Here is a 19,149-nt window from a genome sequence, read left to right as displayed (position 1 = left end):
GTGTGAATACTTAATTTAGCATAGCACAAAGTTAAAAAATCTTGGAACATACTTAATTTAGCCTGGAATACACTTAAATCTTCTCTGTAAATAGTTAAGTCTTCTCTGTACATGGTTAACTTTTCTATATACAGTTGAGTCTTCTATACACACAATTAAATCTTCTCTGCATACAGTTAAGTTAAGATGACTCAATGTTGCAAAAATTTTGAAATCAGTTAATAAAATGTGGTACGCACTTAATATGTTTGGCACATGGTTAATCTATATGTAAATACTTAATCTAGATTAAGCGTGTTCCGAGCTAAATTAAATAGTTTCAAGATTTCTTAACTTTGTAACATGCTAGATTAAGCATTCACAATAGATTAACCATAATGCCAAGCTATATTAAGTGCATACCACATTTATTAACTTGTTTCAAACCTTTTGCAATATTGTACTATCTTAACTTAATTGTGCATAAAGAAGGTTATTTATGTCTGAAAAGACTTAACTGTATGCAGAAAAGACTTAATTGTTCTGAGATATTTAATGTGTACTAGGCTAGGTTAAATATGTTCCAAGCTTACTTAACTGTATACCAGAAGGCGTAATTGTGTGCCAGGCTAGATTAAGTGTTCAAATATTGATTAACTACATGCCAAGCTTACTTAAATGTATGCCATATAATATTATATGTGTTTCATGTACTAATTAATTGCAAGGTTAGTAATTCAAAGAAGCGCTGCCAATTGTTTTAAAAGAGGCGTTGAAGCCCGCAATGAATAGGAAGAGAGAAACGAACAGAGAGAGAGAGTAGAGGATTAAGAGAATAAAGGTGAAAATGCCAAAAAGGAAGCACAAAGACTAGCGGACATGGTACAAGGGGAAGCCCCACTAATTGTAATAAAGGCGTAGCATCCAACAAAGAGACTGAGCTTGCACGACCCCCATCCATCGCATTCCATCCGTAGCAGGGAAAATGGCTTCGTTTTGTGTGCACTTGGTTATTGATTCCCTGCACCCCTCGGTAAGAAGGTGCAACCCTCCTGCTCCCTACTTAAACCTCCCAATCCCACATCCCCGCCCTTCTCCCTCGGTTAAGGAGGTGCTGGTACATATTGCATGCACAATCTAAGTATATCAACTCAGATTAATCACTAAATATCATAGGATTTAATTGTCATATTCAAAATTAGTATTTGTATCAAATCATAGGATTTTGCTATTGTATTACACTATATCCGATCCGTAATATCTTTCCTTTAATCATGAATTTATTGTTGTATTCTACTATATCTGAGAGCTTAACTTGTATATAAAGCACATCAGGGCTATGAATAGAAAGCAATTCAAATCAGATGTCCAATTTTTATTCTTTACCTAATCACTTCTTAGTACCTTATGCTTGGCTACTTTGCTTCTCCACGTAGTTGTTGAATTTTTTGAAGATGCATATCACTCTGATTTCTTTCATAAAATATGCCCACATCATCTTTGTAGTCGTCAAGAAAGAGGATACATTGCCTTTGAGAAGGTGTAGGAGTCTTCATGGAATCACAAACCTCTTGTGCACCAGCTTTAGCAAATTCTTTGCTCTTCATGCTCTTCCATAATTGATAATTATCTTTGTTGCTGATCAAGTAGACAGCCTTCGCACACCATCATGCACTTCTTTATGGTTGGAAGATCTATCATTATTGTTGGGGGAATAAGGTTTTTCCCCCAAATGACACGAATGCCCCAAAGAAGCCGCACAATCGTCGACCCTGGAAGGCCGAAGTCGGCACCCGAACTCGGAACCTCCGACCTAAGAGAAACCCCAATGCCCGAGGCCTACTTTTGTCAGCCACTACTACGGCTATACGTCTCCGAGGTCCGGCCAGAGACCGTACTATGACGCCCCTCGGCATTTATGCGCATGACCGCTGTGATCCTCCGGCACACTCCACAATAAATATGGATCTCCAGCTTACTCCACATAAATGATCTCCAGCTTACCACATAAATAGGATCTCCGGCTTACTCCACAAGATCGATCTCCGGCTACTCCACAATAAATGCGGATCTCCGGCTTACTCCACAATAAATGCGGATCTCCGGCTTACTCCACAATAAATGTGGATCTCCGGCTCACTCAACAATTAATGCACGTGACTCCTGTCATCTACGGACTCCCAGCTCTCCACGGCAAATAAGCCCAGCAGAGTCTAGTCAACTGTGATAAGTCTCTGATCTCGGCCATACCTCCGACACTGATGCAATAAATTCGCCTGGTAGCGTGCTAGTTCGGGTTGTACAACGCCCTCATCGCCGACATCAGTGCAATTATTCGCCTGACCAAGCGCCGACCTGAACGACATGCCGAGCCGTACTACGGCTTCGCCCCGTTACATCGCAGGTAAACCGACCCCCGGTCTATAAAAGGGGGTTGGAAAATCGATACTGGGGACGCACGTTTACCTCTACTCTACACGATTTGCCCCTCCCTGACTTGAGCGTCGGAGGGCCGGCGCCGGAAGACCCGGCCACCGGCTCGTGTGCAGGCACCCCAGACGGAGGACGCCGCCCACTGTCGGATCGTCGCCCAGCCGCGGGAATCAGCCGCTCCTTCTCGCCGATCGCCCCAGACGGAGGACGCCGCCGTCGACGACCACCGCCCCGCCGTGAGTAACCACCTCCCGCTCCCTCTCCTCGACCGAAGATTGCCCCCGGGTCCAATTTCCAGCAACAGTTGGCGCTAGAGGAAGGGCCCGAGTAGCAGTCATGAAGTTGAGAAGTAAGGGAGCCTCTAACGTCTCCCGGCGTCCCCCGCAAAGTCCTGGACACTCCGTCCAGAATTCCCAACTCCAGCTGACCCAGGTCCTCAGGTCCAGCTGGAACAGTTCAATGCCCTGGTACAGCAAGTCCAGGCCCTGGCCGCCGCCGTGCAGGGCCTACGGCGCGTGGAAGCTTCATCGGCGCTTCCCCCGCAGGCCCAGGCCCCGCCGGAGTGTCTCCCCAACGGCCCGGTTCTCCCCAGTCAAAATCTGCATGGCTCCTCCAGAGCCAACAACGGAGAACGGGCTACTCCCCGTAGGGAGTTACCGAGAGAAGGTTTCGATCGGAGACCCCAACTTTCCGAGGCGGAGTCAGCCCCGGACCGCCAAGGGCCGGCGCAAACCACAACGACAATCCCACGGGTGGGGGAGCTCGACCGAAAAGTTGAGCATCTGGAGCGCCAGATTGCGGCACTCCACGGCAAGAAGGCAAGACAGGAAGGGGACTTTGAGTTCACTGCCAAGTCCCCCTTCTCCCGCCAGATCGAGGACGAGCCGGTTCCCGTGAGATTCAAAATGCCTCAGGTGGAGCCCTACAGCGGAATCACCGACCCCCTCGACCACTTGGAGAGTTATCGGGCCCTCATGGCCCTACAAGGGTCCTCGGAGGCCATACTCTGCAAAGCCTTTCCAGCGACCCTCCGAGGGACCCGCTCGGCTTTGGTTTTCTGGACTGAAGCCGAACACGGTGTCCTCCTTTGAGCAGCTCGGCAGGCAGTTCGCCACCAACTTTGCTGCCAGCCGGCGCCAGCGACGGACATAGACTCCCTCCTGGACATCAAGCAGAAGGAGGGGGAGTCCCTCAAAGAGTACCTGGACCGCTTTACCGCCGCCACATGGGAGTCCGCGAGCTAGACCAGTCGATAGCCATGTCGGCTCTGAAAACTGGGGTTCGCTCCTACCGATTCCTCTTCTCCATCGAGAAGAGCTTCCCCGGCCGACTTCACCGAAATGCTGGCCCGAGCCCGGAAGTATGCCAAGGCCGAGGAGGCAGTCGCCTCCAGGCGGGGAGCAATCGAGCCCGCCTCTAAGAAGCAGAAGAAGCGCCGCGAGGAGCGCGCCGACAAGGAGCCGGTCTCCCCGCAGAAGAAAAAATCTCCCCAGACTGAGGAGTCCGCCCCGTCAGCAGGGGCGACCTCAGCAGAGGACACCTCCTCGTCCGAGGTCTCACCACGGCCCGGACGTACCAGGCGAGGTACGAGAACTATACACCCGTCAATGCTCCCCGGGCCGAGATCCTGATGGAAATTGAGGGTCGGGACTTCTTCCGACCCCCGCCTCCTATGCGAGACACGGGATTTCCCCGAAATACCAGGAAGTATTGCCGCTTCCACCGAGACCGTGGGCACGACACGGAGGACTGCTTCCAACTCCGGGACGAGATAGAAGCGCTCATCCGACGGGGAGTACTCAACCGGTTCGTGAGGAATCGACCTGAGGAAAGAAGGCCGGCGGAGAATGTCGCACCAACCGAAAATCCAGGCGACAACAGGCCCATCGCCGGCACCATCAACATGATCGGGCGGGCCTCGGCAGGAACGGCCGCCCAGGGAACACCCCCGAAGCGCCCACGTACTGATGAAGTCATCTCGTTCTCGGACGAGGACTTAGAAGGGGTCGAGACCCCTCACGATGACGCTGTGGTCATCTCCATGATTGTAAATAGGTTTGATGTAAAGCGTGTCCTAGTTGACAATGGAAGTTCAGCCAACATTTGTACTACCATGCCTACCAAAAAATGGGGTTGACAGGAAGACATCTCCGGAGATCAATGCCCCGCTAGTCGGGTTTACCGGAGATGCGGTCTCGGTTGAAGGTGAGGCTAGCTTCCTTGTCACAGTTGGCCTCGCCCCCCGGGAGAGCACTGTGAGGATGGACTTCTTGGTGGTCCGTCTGCCCTCGGTCTACAACGCCATCCTTGGGCGCCCAGGGTTAAACACCCTTCGAGCCGTGGTTTCAACCGCCATTTACTCATGCGGTTCCCCACCGGCCAAGGAGTAGGCGAGGTCCGCGGAGACCAACTGGTCGCCAAGCAATGCTACATGGCGGCCCACACAGTGAAACAACCAGCTGAGGCGCCAGACCGCCCGACGCGCCCCTCACTCCCCATAGAAACCCTCGATGCAGGGACACCCCCTGGAAGAAGCAAGTAGAGCCCGGTGAGCTCCTTATTCAAATCCCACTACGAGAAAATTTCCCAAGCTAACCGTGCAGGTCGGCTCCGGCCTCGGCGCCCATGAAAGGGATCGCCTCGTCAGCTTCCTGCGGGATAATGCCGACGTCTTCGCCTGGTCGCCCGCGGACGTGCCAGGAATTGACCCTGAGGTCATGGTCCACCGACTTCAGGTGAAACCAACCAGCAGGCCTGTAAAGCAGAAGAAAAGAGGCTCCGCCCCCGAGCGACAACGAGCTGCGGCCGAGGAGGTGGACAAACTCCTCGGAGCCGGCTTCATCCGGGAGGTCTCCTACCCGGACTGGCTCGCCAACATAGTCCTCGTAAAGAAGGCTAACGGAAAATGGCGTATGTGTGTGGACTACACCGACCTGAACAAGGCCTGCCCAAAACAGTTTCCCCCTCCCGAGCATCGACCAGCTCGTCGACTCCACCTCGGGACACCAACTGCTAACTTTTATGGACGCCTTTTCAGGATACAATCAAATCCGAATGGCGCCAGAAGACCGAGGAGAAGACGGCCTTCATCACCGACAAGGGCACCTACTGCTATAAGGTGATGCCCTTTGGCCTGAAAAACGCTGGGCACCTATCAGAGGCTGGTCAGCCAGATTTTAAAGACCCGATCGGCCGGAACATGGAAGTCTACGTGGACGACATGTTGGTGAAGAGCCGAGCGGCGGAACACCACATAGCCGATCTCGACGAGACGTTCGCCAAGCTCAGAAAATATCAAATGAAACTCAATCCGGCGAAGTGCGCGTTCGGGGTCACCTCGGGCAAGTTCCTGGGTTTCATAGTGACCCAGCGCGGAATTGAGGCCAACCCGGAGAAAATCCGGGCACTGCAAGAGATGTCGCCTCCAAAGACAGTTAAGGAGGTGCAGCGGCTCGCGGGGCGGGTAGCCGCCCTGGGAAGGTTCGTCTCTCGGTCAGCCGAGCGTTGCCTCCCCTTCTTCAAGAGCCTCAAACGGCCGAAAGACTTCCGGTGGACAGAAGAATGCCAGCAGGCCTTTGAAGATCTTCGGAGCCTTCTGGCTTCTCCCCCGCTGCTCACCAAGCCCCGGAAAGGCGAGGTCCTTTACTTATATCTGGCCGTCTCCCCAGCCGCAGTGAGCTCAGTTCTCGTCCGGGAAGAGGACAAGCTCCAAAAGCCGGTCTATTACACCAGCCGGGTTCTCAGGGATGCCGAGACCCGATATTCTAAACTTGAGAAGACCATCTTCGCTCTCATCATCTCGGCTCGGAGACTCAGGCCTTACTTCCAAGCCCACACATTACATATTGACCGAACCAGCCCATGAAGCAAATATTGCAGAGGTCGGATCGTGCGGGGAGGATCGCCAAATGGGCGGTCGAGCTCGGGGAATTCGACCTCGAATATCGGCCCAGGCCGGCTATCAAAGCTCAGATACTCGCCGACTTCATCGTGGAGTGCACCCTTCCGGACGACCCCGACCTGCCATCTGGACCCGCGGAGGAGGCCCCGAGGCAGCCATGGGTCCTGCACTCGGACGGGTCTTCGACCTCGGGGGTAACGGGGCCGGACTTATCCTCACTAGTCCAGACGGAGTGGTGGCTTAGCAAGCCCTGCGCCTCGAGTTCCCGGCCTCGAACAATGAGGCCGAGTATGAGGCCCTGATCGCCGGGCTCAAACTGGCGAAAGAACTAAACGTGGGAGACTTGACGGCATTCAGCGACTCCCAGCTGGTGGTGAACCAGGTCCAAGGAGATTTTGAAGCTAAAGAGCCATCCATGCAAAAGTATCTCCAAAAGGTGCGGGAACTCATATCTGCCCTGAATTCTTTCAACATTCAGTACATTCCCAGAACGGAAAACCTCAGGGCAGACCAGCTATCCAAGCTGGCAAGCTCCCGCATGAGCGAGCTTCCTAAGGGAACCGCGCTCGAGTATCTTCAGACCCCCAGCACGGAGGAACCCGAGCCTACCATGTGCATCGGCTCCGAGCCAAGCTGGATCGACGGGCTCGTCTGCTACCTTCAGGACGGAACCCTACCTCATGACGAGATGGAGGCTCGCCGAATCAAGCGCCAGGCCCCCCGATATGTCCTATACGAGAACAGGCTCTATCGACGATCATTTACTTCCCCCCTTCTCAGATGCCTCCGCCCCTCCGAGGCGGACTATGCTCTCCGAGAGGTCCATGAAGGGATCTGCGGAAATCACCTGGGGGGCCGGGCCTTGGCCCATAAGATCCTGCGGCAGGGATATTACTGGCCCACACTCCAAAAAGACGCAACAGATTTCGTCCGCAAGTGCGATCGGTGCCAGCGAAACGCCAATATCCAGCGCCGACCTTCAGCTCTGCTGACCTCCATCATCGCCCCCTGGCCGTTTGCCCAATGGGGGATCGACATCCTGGGGCCCTTTCCCCTCGCCACCGGACAGAGAAAGTTCCTGGTCGTCTCCATCGACTATTTCACCAAATGGGTCGAGGCCGAACCTGTCGCCCGGATCACCGAGCAAAGGATGCGGGATTTCGTATGGAAGTCTATAATCTGCCGATTCGGACTACCCCGTATCCTTATATCTGATAATGGTCGACAATTTGACAATATTCATTTCAGGGAGTTTTGCTCTGAACTCGGCATTGATCATCGCTTCACCTCGGTTGCCCATCCCCAGACAAACGGGGAAACCGAGGTAACTAACCGAACTATTTTGCAGGACTTAAAGCTAGGCTTGATCGGTCCAAAGGACAGTGGGTCGAGGACTTGTACAATGTCCTTTGGGCGTACCGGACCACGTTCCGACTACCCACGGGAGAGACCCCCTTCAACCTAGCATACGGCACTGAGGCCGTCATCCCGCTGGAGATCGGCCTGCCTTCCCCAGAATGGAGCATTACGACCCCGACACCAATCTCCCAGCTAAGGAGCAACTTGGACCTTGTCGAAGAAACGAGAGAGATCGCCCGGGTTCGCATGGCGAGATACCAACAGCGAACGGCCCAATACTACAACTCCAGAGTCAAGCCCAAGCTCTTCAAAGTAGGGGACCTCGTCCTCAGGAGAGCCGAGGCTTCTCAACCGACCGAGCAAGGAAAGCTCGCCCCAAATTGGGAAGGGCCGTATCAAATCGCCCGGGTACAACGACCAGGGGCGTACAAATTGAAGTCCCTGGAGGGGACTCTGATCCCACGAAGCTGGAACTCCGAGAATCTACGGATGTATTACCAATGAAACCCTAAGGGGTTCAAACATCAGGACAATGGACTCAGCTCCTTTTTCTGCAAATATTTCTCTCACCTTGATAACTGTAATCCTCTTTTAATATTGGGTCGTCTGTGATCCTCAGATTCCCCGGCCAAAATCGGGATGCCTCGAGGCTCGACCGTAGAGTCCCAAACTCCCTCGACCTCGGGAAGAATCGCAAGACGACGAAACGTGGAATGGAGCAGGATTCCTCGACTAAGGCCGAGATGCCCCGAGTGTCGACAGTGCGTGCCCAGACCCCTCGACACTTCGGAAAGACGGGGTAGTACCTTCCGGCCCCCCGTGGCGCTCATCACCAAACAACGGGGTAGTACCTTCGCGGCCCCCGTAGCGCCTCCTCGACTAAGGTCGGGATGCCCCGAGGGTCGACCGTAGAGAACCAGACTCCCTTGACCTCGGGAAGGCGCCGGAGGGGTGGAAAGGGTGGCTCCACCTGGGGCGCCACGAAGTGGACCCCCAGGAGCGGTCGACGATCCCCGATCCCCGAAGCGAGCGATCCCTCGACTAAGGTCGAGATGCCCCGAGTGTCGACAGTGCGTACCCAGACCCCTCGACACTTCGGGAAGACGGGGTAGTACCTTCGCGCCCCCGTGGCGCTCATCCACCAACAACGGGTAGTACCTTCGCGGCCCCCGTAGCGCCTCCTCGACTAAGGTCGGGATGCCCCGAGGGTCGACCGTAGAGAACCAGACTCCCTCGACCTCGGGAAGCGTCGCAGGTCGACAGTGCGTACCCAGACCCCTCGACCTGACGAACGATTCCTCGACCAAGGTCGGGATGCCCCGAGGGTCGACCGTAGAGAACCAGACTCCCTCGACCTCGGGAAGCGCCGTGAGGGGTGGAAAGGGTGCTCCACCTGGGGCGCCACGAAGTGGACCCCCAGGAGCGGTCGACGATCCCCGATCCCCGAAGCGAGCGATCCCTCGACTAAGGTCGAGATGCCCCGAGTGTCGACAGTGCGTACCCAGACCCCTCGACACTTCGGAAGACGGGGTAGTACCTTCGCGGCCCCCCGTGCGCTCATCACCAACAACGGGGTAGTACCTTCGCGGTCCCCGTAGCGCCCCCTCGACTAAGGTCGGGATGCCCCGAGGATCGACCGTAGAGAACCAGACTCCCTCGACCTCGGGAAGCATCGCAGGTCGGTAGAGCGTGCCCAGACCCGCCGACCTGACGTATGATCCCTCGACTGAGGTCGGGATGCCCCGAGGGTCGACCGTAGAGAATCAGACTCCCTCGACTTCGGGAGGTACCACAGGTCAGCAAAGCGTCGCGGACCCGCCGACCTGACACAAGACCCCTCGGCCAAAGTTGAGGTGCCCCGAGTCCGACCACAGGGTCTCAAACTCCCTCGACCTCGCAAAGAGCTACAAATCAATAAAGTCTCCCCAAGCCCTCTCAACCTCGGCGGGTGCTGTCGGGTCCGTGAGAAGCCCGAGCCCCCTTAAAGTCAAAAATGACTCCGCAGGTCGACGAGGAAGGAAGCAGCCTACTCCACCATGCGAAGCATAACTCTGAGAATGAAAGAGGTACATTCAACTGGACGCCCTCCTTGTCAAATTTTATTTACATATTGCTGAGCGGAATCTTAATGTTGAAGCCTTATCTCGCCCCAAAGTCGGGCCTCTCTAACGGGTCGGCTTAGGATCGACCTCCTAATTACATTATGCATGCACCGTTCGTCAAGTCTCCGAAACTGTACAGAGGATTTCATAAATTAGTGCCCGACTTGGCTCTTCGACGTAAACTCCTACGTCCGGCTAAAAAGTGGTCCCGGCCACGAATGCGCCAGCCAAACACGGGTACCAAGGCAATCTCTGGAAACCCCAGCCTTGCTCACCGAAGCCTCGGCAGAGTCCGAGAACAATAACTACGAAAACCTTCGGTAATAACCTGCCTATTGGCCCGCGCTCCCTCTGAGGAGTTTGGAGTTAAGTTCGGAGACCCGACTAAACTCCCCGATTAGCGGCACGCACAGACCTAGTCCGGTCTTAGTTAAAGGCTAAGGCCCGACCTCGACACCTTGGGACTTCCCTAAAGGCTAAACGCGATGACCTCCACGACTCCCAAATCCGAGCTATAGGACTTAGAGAAATTTTCTAAAAAAAACTCAAGACTCGGAGCTCCTCTTCGTCGGGATGACTGGAACCGAGAAGGCTAAGACGTAGCCCGGGAAGAAGGGCAACTTCGTTAAGCAGCCCGAAATTAAAATGCAAAGCTAGGCCATCGAGGCTGTTCGCTAAGGCCCTGGCCTCGGTCACGACAACAGAGGGAAAGATGAACACGGAATGGCAAAAATACTTTTTCATTAACAAAGGCCGGAAGGCCAATTACAAAATTGGAAGTCGGCCGCTCAAGGGCCGACCTCGGATACAATGAAAAAGAAAGAAAAATACGCTAAGTCCTAAGCGGCGGAGCCACATCCGGGGGGTCGTCCGGCACATTGATGACCTCAAGACCTTCCTCCGGAACAGGCTCGGGTCGGGAGCAGGAGCTTCGGGCACCACCTCCGGACAGCGTCCGTCTCGGCCGCCAGAGCCACCCCATGACACCGTCCGCCTCGGCTACCCTCGTCGAAGGCTCGGCGGGGTCTTGCTCATATATTCCGCCTCGGATGTCAGGATGGTGGGAAGGGCTCGCACGTCGGACCCCCAGCCCCGGTCCTCCCTCGGACGGACCGTCGAGAAGTCATACTGAGGGCAGTACAGGCGCACCTGCTCTCGGAAGTTCTCGAAGCCTCGAAGGAAACCGTCGACCGTCTCCTCCTCCAACATGTCGCGGAACTCTTGCGACTCTTTGAAGAGCTCCACGCGTGCTCGGCTCGTTCGAGAGCCCTCCTCTCCCGGGCCTCAAGTTGCTCGAGTCGGAGGCGAAGGGCCCTCTCCTCATACTCGAGGCCGCGACCCTGGCCTGGACCTCCCCCAAGCGCGCCTCCGTGCCGCGCATGGTTGCCTTGGTCATGGCGTGAGCCGCCTTCTCCTCCTCAAGCGCCCCCACCACGGCAAGGCGCTCGGCCTCGGTGCCGCCCACCGAGCCTCGGCCGCGGCCGACACCGCTTCTAGCTCGGCGATTCTTTTCTTGGCCGCTCCAGCTGCTGGCCGAGCTGCCGAACTTCTTCTCGATACCCGTGGGCGAGGAACGCCATGGTGTCGAGCTCGAGAATATGCTGAAAAAAAAAAAAAAAAGAAGCGAGGGTATTGTGAGTTGAAAGGCACTATGCACGCTAATAACTCAGGAAAATTAAGAAGGGAACTTACCCGGCGGTGCTGCAGTAAGCACTGCCGGCGACCTCCTCCAGCGAAATCCCCGGAACACGGCCCGGTCCGCTGGGAGCACTGCACCCGCAACATGGAGCGTGCGACCTCGGCGTCCCTGAAGGCCGAGCTCCCCTCAGGAACGGAAGAGTCTGGCTCAACCGACTCTTCTCGGAAAGCTCGGGAAGAGCTCGGCACGATCGACCCGAGGTCCCGGAGCCGCTCGCCTCGGGGCCTCGGGCAGGCCTGGGTCCTGGCTGCTGCGGCCGGGCCACGGATGATTCCCCCGCTGGGCAAGGGGGCAGGGCAAGGAGGGGCCGATGGGCTCGCACCACTGACCACCCGCTCCCGCCTCGGGTCGCCGCAGGGGCCCCCGTCTCGGGGCCACTCGTCCCGGCCGACGAGGAAGCGCCGTCTGTCCTCGCCCTCCTCCGAGGCTGGGGATTAGCCCCCCCGCCTCGCCTCCCGCCTCCTCAGGCGGGAAAAAAGCGACGTGTTACTGGTCGGCATGCGGGGAATATCTGAAATCAAAATTTGTTAAGTGTCGGCCAGTGGCAGTAAAAGCGAAAGACAAAGAATGAAAATAACGTAGCCGCCCTTACCCTCGGGGCGCGCCGAGCTCAGACCCACGCTCGCCAGGGCGTCCTCCCGCAGGAGCTCGGTCAGGTCGTTGCCCCTCCCGAGGGCTCGCACAGAGTCTAGGATCCTCAGCTCCCTCCCCGTGGGCTCGGAGAGTCTGTTGAGGGCCTTCAGCCGTGGGTGTCCCCACCTCGGCTCAAACCCCCAAGCGCCGCGGACGCCAGGAAGAAAAACTTCACCTTCCACTCGTGGATCGAGGAAGGGCGCCCCGGAAGAGTGACATACCGCCCCGAAAGGCGAATATAGCCACCCTGCGTCCGCCGGGTTCTTCTTTAACAGAAAACACCGGCGGAAAAGGCCTACCGTGATCGGGATCCCGTGCCCGAGGCACAGGGACAAAAACCCGATTATGGTCCTCCATGAGTTCGGAGCCAACTGCGCCGGGACGAGCTGGTACTCGGCCAGCAAGCTGCTCACGAACTCATGGGTGGGAAAACGCAGCCCGCCCAGAGTGTCTCGCGGTAAACCGCGATCCGACCTGGGGGCGGCTGCGTCACCCTGTCCCCGCCCTGCGGTTTCAAGACGAAACCCGGGCTGGAAGAAGAAACGGGAGCGGATTGTCTCCAGTTCCTCCTCTGACATATTCGACCCAACTTCTTCGGGACCGAGACTCATTCTCACAGAAGAATGGAGTAAAAATTAAGAGCAGAAAATGGAAGTTGGCAAGGAGAAGAAAAGAGGAAACTCTAGAGAAAACAGGAAGAAAACCTACTGGACATTGCCAGAAATTGCTCCGGCACCGCCGGCAAAATTCGGTTGAGGGAGAAAACAAGGGAAAAAAGACGACGAAAATGAGGGGAAGCCAAACAAGACCTTTAGGGCAGACTCGTGGGGTTTATATAGACCCCCCTGACGGCCCAGATCGATGGGGTCGGTTCCCATCCCCCGATCGGGCTGCGCCACGTGGCGACCTCTGAGGCCGAGGCACTGCATCCACTCCGGATCAATAAATCGAATACGAAATCAAAGTGTTGTCCCATCGGATCTCGGGACCTCATTATGGGTCCACAGAACCCATCGCCTCGAAGAATGAGCGGACGGCACCCCCGCTCCCCTCGTTTAATAAAATCTGGGACACGTGGAGCCCCGGTGTGGCCTCCACTCCCCGAAATTATGACCCGGTAACACGAAATCGGAAGCGTCCGACCCCTGGTCATGCCGCGTGTCCGTTTTGAAACCCAAAATGGCACGCTCATTGATGAGCGGGAACTTCTCGATTGTGGGGCCGAGGCGCCGCCCGTCGAACCCGAGGACCCTCATCCTGGGTCCGCCTCACAAACCAACCTCGGTAATCCAAGAGACACCGCCCCCGCTATAGTCGCCTCGAAAGACGTAGGGATATGGACCCCATCATTAATTCGCCGAACAAAGTAACCTCGAAACGCCCAAGGGCGCAGGTCCTACCACGAAAATTCCAAGAAACATGAGGGTGCGGACGAAGTTCGCCCCCCAACTTTAACGATGGACTTTACTTCCTACGTCCGAGCCCACAAGCCGCTCGAACTCGGAAGTCGGGGGGTAGTGTTGGGGGAATAAGGTTTTTCCCCCAAATGACACGAATGCCCCAAAGAAGCCGCACAATCGTCGACCCTGGAAGGCCGAAGTCGGCACCCGAACTCGGAACCTCCGACCTAAGAGAAACCCCAATGCCCAGGCCTACTTTTGTCAGCCACCTACTACGCTATACGTCTCCGAGGTCCGGCCAGAGACCGTACTATGACGCCCCTCCGCATTTATGGCGCATGACTCCTGTGATCCTCCCGGCCACCACAATAAATATGATCTCCAGCTTTACTCCACAATAAATGGATCTCCGGCTTACTCCACAATAAATATGGATCTCCGGCTTTACTCCACAATGAATCGGATCTCCGGCTTACTCCACAATATGCGGATCTCCGGCTTACTCCACAATAAATGCGATCTCCGGCTTACTCCACAATAATGTGATCTTCGGCTCACTCAACAATTAATGCACGTGACTCCTGTCATCTACGGACTCCCAGCTCTCCCGGCAAATAAGCCCAGCAGGGTCTAGTCAACTGTGATAAGTCTCTGATCTCGGCCATACCTCCGACACTGATGCAATAAATTCGCCTGGTAGCGTGCTAGTTCGGGTTGTACAACGCCCTCATCGCCGACATCAGTGCAATTATTCGCCTGACAAGCGCCGACCTGAACGACATGCCGAGCCGTACTACGGCTTCGCCCCGTTACATCGCAGGTAAACCGACCCCCGGTCTATAAAGGGGGTTGGAAAATCGATACTGGGGACGGCACTGTTTACCTCTACTCTACACGATTTGCCCCCTCCCTGACTTGAGCGTCGGAGGGCCGGCGCCGGAAGACCCGGCCACCGGCTCGTGTGCAGGCACCCAGACGGAGGACGCCGCCCACTGTCGGATCGTCGCCCAGCCGCGGGAATCAGCCGCTCCTTCTCGCGATCGCCCCAGACGGAGGACGCCGCCCGTCGACGGACCACCGCCCGCCGTGAGTAACCACCTCCCGCTCCCTCTCCTCGACCGAAGATTGCCCCCGGGTCCAATTTCCAGCAACAATTATATTTTCTAATAGAGAATCTTCAATCCATAGAAGTTAAAGTGGCCTTCTTTAGTGATATAGATCATTGTCTACAGTATGTACCTTCGATCTAGATGCCTCATTCTTCATTTAAAGTCAAGAATACTAGATACCTTATCCTCTCAAGGGAAGCATGCTCCATCTCAAATATGTAATAACCGTTAAAACTAAAAAGTGAGAATAAACTTATTAATCGACAGATAATTAAATATGTGCTTGGATAGCTATAATTGGGCGTAAGTGACCTCCACTTGCAGAAGCTGCACTTTTTTAGTATTTAGATTGCTTTAATTTCATCAAAACGTGTAAACCAAACTACAATTGGAGACTATTTCGAACTAGTTTGTTTATAGCCAAATTATCTGTAAGACAAACTAATGCAACTGGATGGAAAAAGACTTTTGAGTCATCTTCATACAGTTGCAGTTCTTGTTTACATCCAAACAAATATGATTGCAACTATAGATCCACTACAGGAAAAATGGCCTTTCTCGACGCATTTTTCCCGACGCTAGGTATAAGCGTCGGGAAAAAATTGAATGACGCCAAGATTTGCCGACGCTTTAAATAAGCGTCCGGTAATTCTCCAGAACAGACGACGCTCCTGAGCGTTGGCGTAATGTACAGGAACAGCCGACGCGTTTTAAGAAAAGACGACGCTTATTAGCGTCGTCCTATTTGCATCCTAAGACGACGCGTATACGCGTCGTCAAAAGTCAATTAATAACAAAACCAAGCGCCAGCCCCCTCTTCCTCATTTGGCATCCCGATGATCAAGCCCTAGGTCCTCTCCTCCTCCCTTCTCTCCGACGACGAGCGCCGGCCTTGTCCTCTCCGGCGCCGAGCGACGTCCGACGGCAAGCTCCTCTCCTTCTCCCTCCTCTCCAGCGCCGAGCGACCGTCCGCATCCTCCTCTCCTCCTCCCTCCTCTGCGGCGCCGACCAGCCGACCCCATCTCCCTCCGCCTGAGACCGAGGTAATTCAAAAAATTTTTACCGAGTATTACTGCATTTCTTGAATTTGGAGTAATGCTAATGGAAGTATGCTAGCAAAGACAATCAAATCTCACAAAAGGTTGGGATTAGAAACAAGCAAGGTTAGATGCATACTTTTCTCTGTGTTCTTGGTAAGAACATCCATCTCTGTAATGTAGTTTTCATGCATCATTCATAACTATTTGAGGGAAAGATGCTTCATAACTTAGCATCTCTGTAATGGTTATATGCTGCATAATTCTCATTATGGACAGACCAACTCGGTCAAGTAAACATTCATAACTTTTCTTGTTCAAACCTCTAGATTGTACGAATTGTCTACCATTGCAAACAAATCTCGTTGAGATGGCAAACAGATTGCTGATAATCTAATCTCTTGTGTTAGTTTTTATCTAATCTCTTGTCTCTGGTTGCGCTGGATGCCTGTACTTGTTGGGGGAAAAATAGACCACCCCACACGTACAATTAAAGCACCCAAATCTGACAACAAGCCTGAGCTCACCATACAGGCCGGAGCTCATCATGCAGGCCGAGCTCAGAGAGCCGAGCCGAGCTCATCATGCAGGCCGAGCTCAGAAGCTGCCGAGCTCATCCAGGCCGAGCTCATCCAGGCTGCCGAGCTCAGAAGGCTAAGGCCCAGAAGGCCGAGCACAGAAGCTGCCAAGCTCATCCAGGCCGAGCTCATCTAGGCCGTCGAGCACAGAAGGCTGCCGAGCTCATCCAGGCTGCCGAGCTCAGAAGGCTAAGGCCAGAAGGCCGAGCACAGAAGCTGCCGAGCTCATCTAGGCCGCCGAGCACAGAAGGCTGCCGAGCTCATCCAGGCTGCCGACTCAGAAGGCTAAGGCCCAGAAGGCGAGCACAGAAGCTGCCGAGCTCATCCAGGCCGCCGAGCACAGAAGGCTGCCGAGCTCATCCAGGCCGCCGAGCACAGAAGGCTGCCGAGCTCATCCAGAAGGCTGCCAAGCACAGAAGGCTAATCATAGAAGGCCGAGCACAGCAGGCCAGACCAAAAGGCTGAGCTGACCTCAGAAGGCCGACCTCGTCGTCTATATGCTGCGGCCCTCCCCTGCAGCAGGCTCACCGCACCATGCTTTACTTGCCGGCCACGCCACGACATATTAATCAGGGACCATACCCTGCTACGACTGTCAACACCTCACCATTCCCAAGAATGTACGCACTGCACGCCACAAGCAAGCTCTTGCTGCACGCAACCTCTCCCATGATGGGAACGGGCCATCCACGGCAACTCATTACTTCACACGCCTACGTCCAATCGTGACGGTAACCCATTAATTCGCCCAGTCACATCACAGGTAACCCTGCTACTCTTCCTATAAAGGGGAGCTTCTCCCTCTAAAAAGGGGGCTGGAGGCTTCTTCCTCCCAAGGGAGGCTTCGGACTGGAAAGAACAGTCCCTCTCCTTCTCCACAATTGAGCCCCCCTTTGACTTAAGCATCGGAGGGCCGGCGCCGGAAACCCCGGCCACCGGCTTTTTGCAGGCCCCCCACGGAGGACGCCGCTCGCCGACGGATCGCCGCCCGCCAGTGCCCCACCGGAGCTCCTCCTCCTCGGTTCGCGGCCGCCCCCGGGTCCAATTTCCAGCAACAGTTGGCGCTAGAGGAAGGGCCGAGTTGTGGCCATGAAAACTAAGGAGCAGAGGAGTCTCTGATACCTCCCGACATCATGCTCCAGCCCCGGGCGCTCAGTCCAGAATCCACCACCAAGACCCTCCGGCAGATCAAGCTCCACAAGTCCAACCCGAGCACTTCGACGTGCTAGTGCAGCAAGTCCAAGCGCTAGCCATTGCAGCCCAAAGCCTGCAACAAGTGGAGGCTCCTCCTGTGCCGCCTCCACGGGTTCATGTTAAGCAGAGGAAGAAACTTTCTCCCGAGCTATCTCGAATCAGGCATGGCTCCCGCTACAACGACGTACGTGGGGGCAACTAGTGAGAAGTAGTAGCCAAAGTCTCACATCAACGAGTTGGAGAAAAAGAGAAATAAAAGCTGAGGTCTGGAGAAGGAGAGTTATGTACTCCCTCCTCATGGGTGTAAGTCCTTACGACGGCGCTCGTGACGTTGCTCTCCTTCAGAGCGTCGCCATCACCGAAGCCCCGGCCGTGCACAGACGGCTGCCGAGCTCATCTAGCCGAGCTCATGCAGGCCGAGCTCGTCATCCACATGCTGCAGCCACGACCTGCAGCAGTCTCATCCAGGCCGAGCTCATGCAGGCCGAGCCGAGCTCAGAAGGCCGAGCTCGTCATCCACATGCTGCAGCCACGACCTGCAGCAGTCTCATCCAGGCCGAGCTCATGCAGGCCGAGCCGAGCTCAGAAGGCCGAGCTCGTCATCCACATGCTGCAGCCACGACCTGCAGCAGTCTCATCCAGGCCGAGCTCATGCAGGCCAAGCTCAGAAGGCCGAGACCAGAAGGCTGCTGAGCTCATAAGCCCGAGCTCAGAAGCCCGAGTGCAGAACACCCCTCCCAGAAAATCGAGCCAAAGAAGGCCGGTGCTGAGCCAAGTCCTGAGGGACTTCGAAGCTCGGAGCCATCAAAATATCTCCAAAAGGTACAGGATGCCACTTTGGCTTCAAATAATTCAATATTTCATCTATTTTCAGGTCGGAGAATCCAAAAAACGACCTACGGGTATCCTTATCTCCAACGTCGCCCCGCTCCAAATAAGGGCGCACGATCGCCAACGAAATCCATCTCCTGTATGTATCTCCAATGATGCCCCGACTAAGTTCGGGATGCCCCGAGTATCGACATTGCGTGCCCAGACCCTCGACACTTCGGAAAGACGGGGTAGTACCTTCGCGGCCCTCCGTGGCGCTCAACACCAACAACGGGGTAGTACCTTCGCGGCCCCCCGTAGCGCCTCCTCGACTAAGGTCGAGATGCCCCGAGTGCCGACAGTGCGTGCCCAGACCCCTCGACACTTTGGAAAGACGGGGTAGTACCTTCGCGGCCCTCCGTGGCGCTCAACACCAACAACGGGGTAGTACCTTCGCGGCCCCCCGTAGCGCCTCCTCGACTAAGGTCGAGATGCCCCCGAGTGTCGATAGTGCATGCCCAGACCCCTCGACACTTCGGGAAGACGGGGTAGTACCTTCGCGGCCCTCCGTGGCGCTCAACACAACAACGGGATAGTACCTTCGCGGCCTCCCGTAGCGCCTCCTCGACTAAGTCGAGATGCCCCGACGAGTCGACAGTGAGCCCGAGCTCCCTCGACCTCGGAATGACGGGGTAGTACCTTCGCGGCCCCCCGAAACGTTCGTGATTGACAACAAAGCACCCTCAAAATGTTCGTGGATAACAACAAAGCAACGCCCACACAGATCTCCAATGCTGGGAGAAGTGCGACGCGGAAGATCTGCCGCGTCGTCTCGACGTTCTCGAGAGCTGAGTCGACCACAAGCCAAAGAAGGCTGCTGAGTCGACCTGAAGCACTTGACTCCAACTGCATGAG

The sequence above is a fragment of the Phoenix dactylifera genome, unplaced genomic scaffold (genome assembly GCF_009389715.1).
Source record: "Phoenix dactylifera cultivar Barhee BC4 unplaced genomic scaffold, palm_55x_up_171113_PBpolish2nd_filt_p 000309F, whole genome shotgun sequence".
In the NCBI taxonomy this organism is placed as follows: Eukaryota; Viridiplantae; Streptophyta; class Magnoliopsida; order Arecales; family Arecaceae; genus Phoenix; species Phoenix dactylifera.
This window is presented reverse-complemented; position numbering follows the sequence as displayed.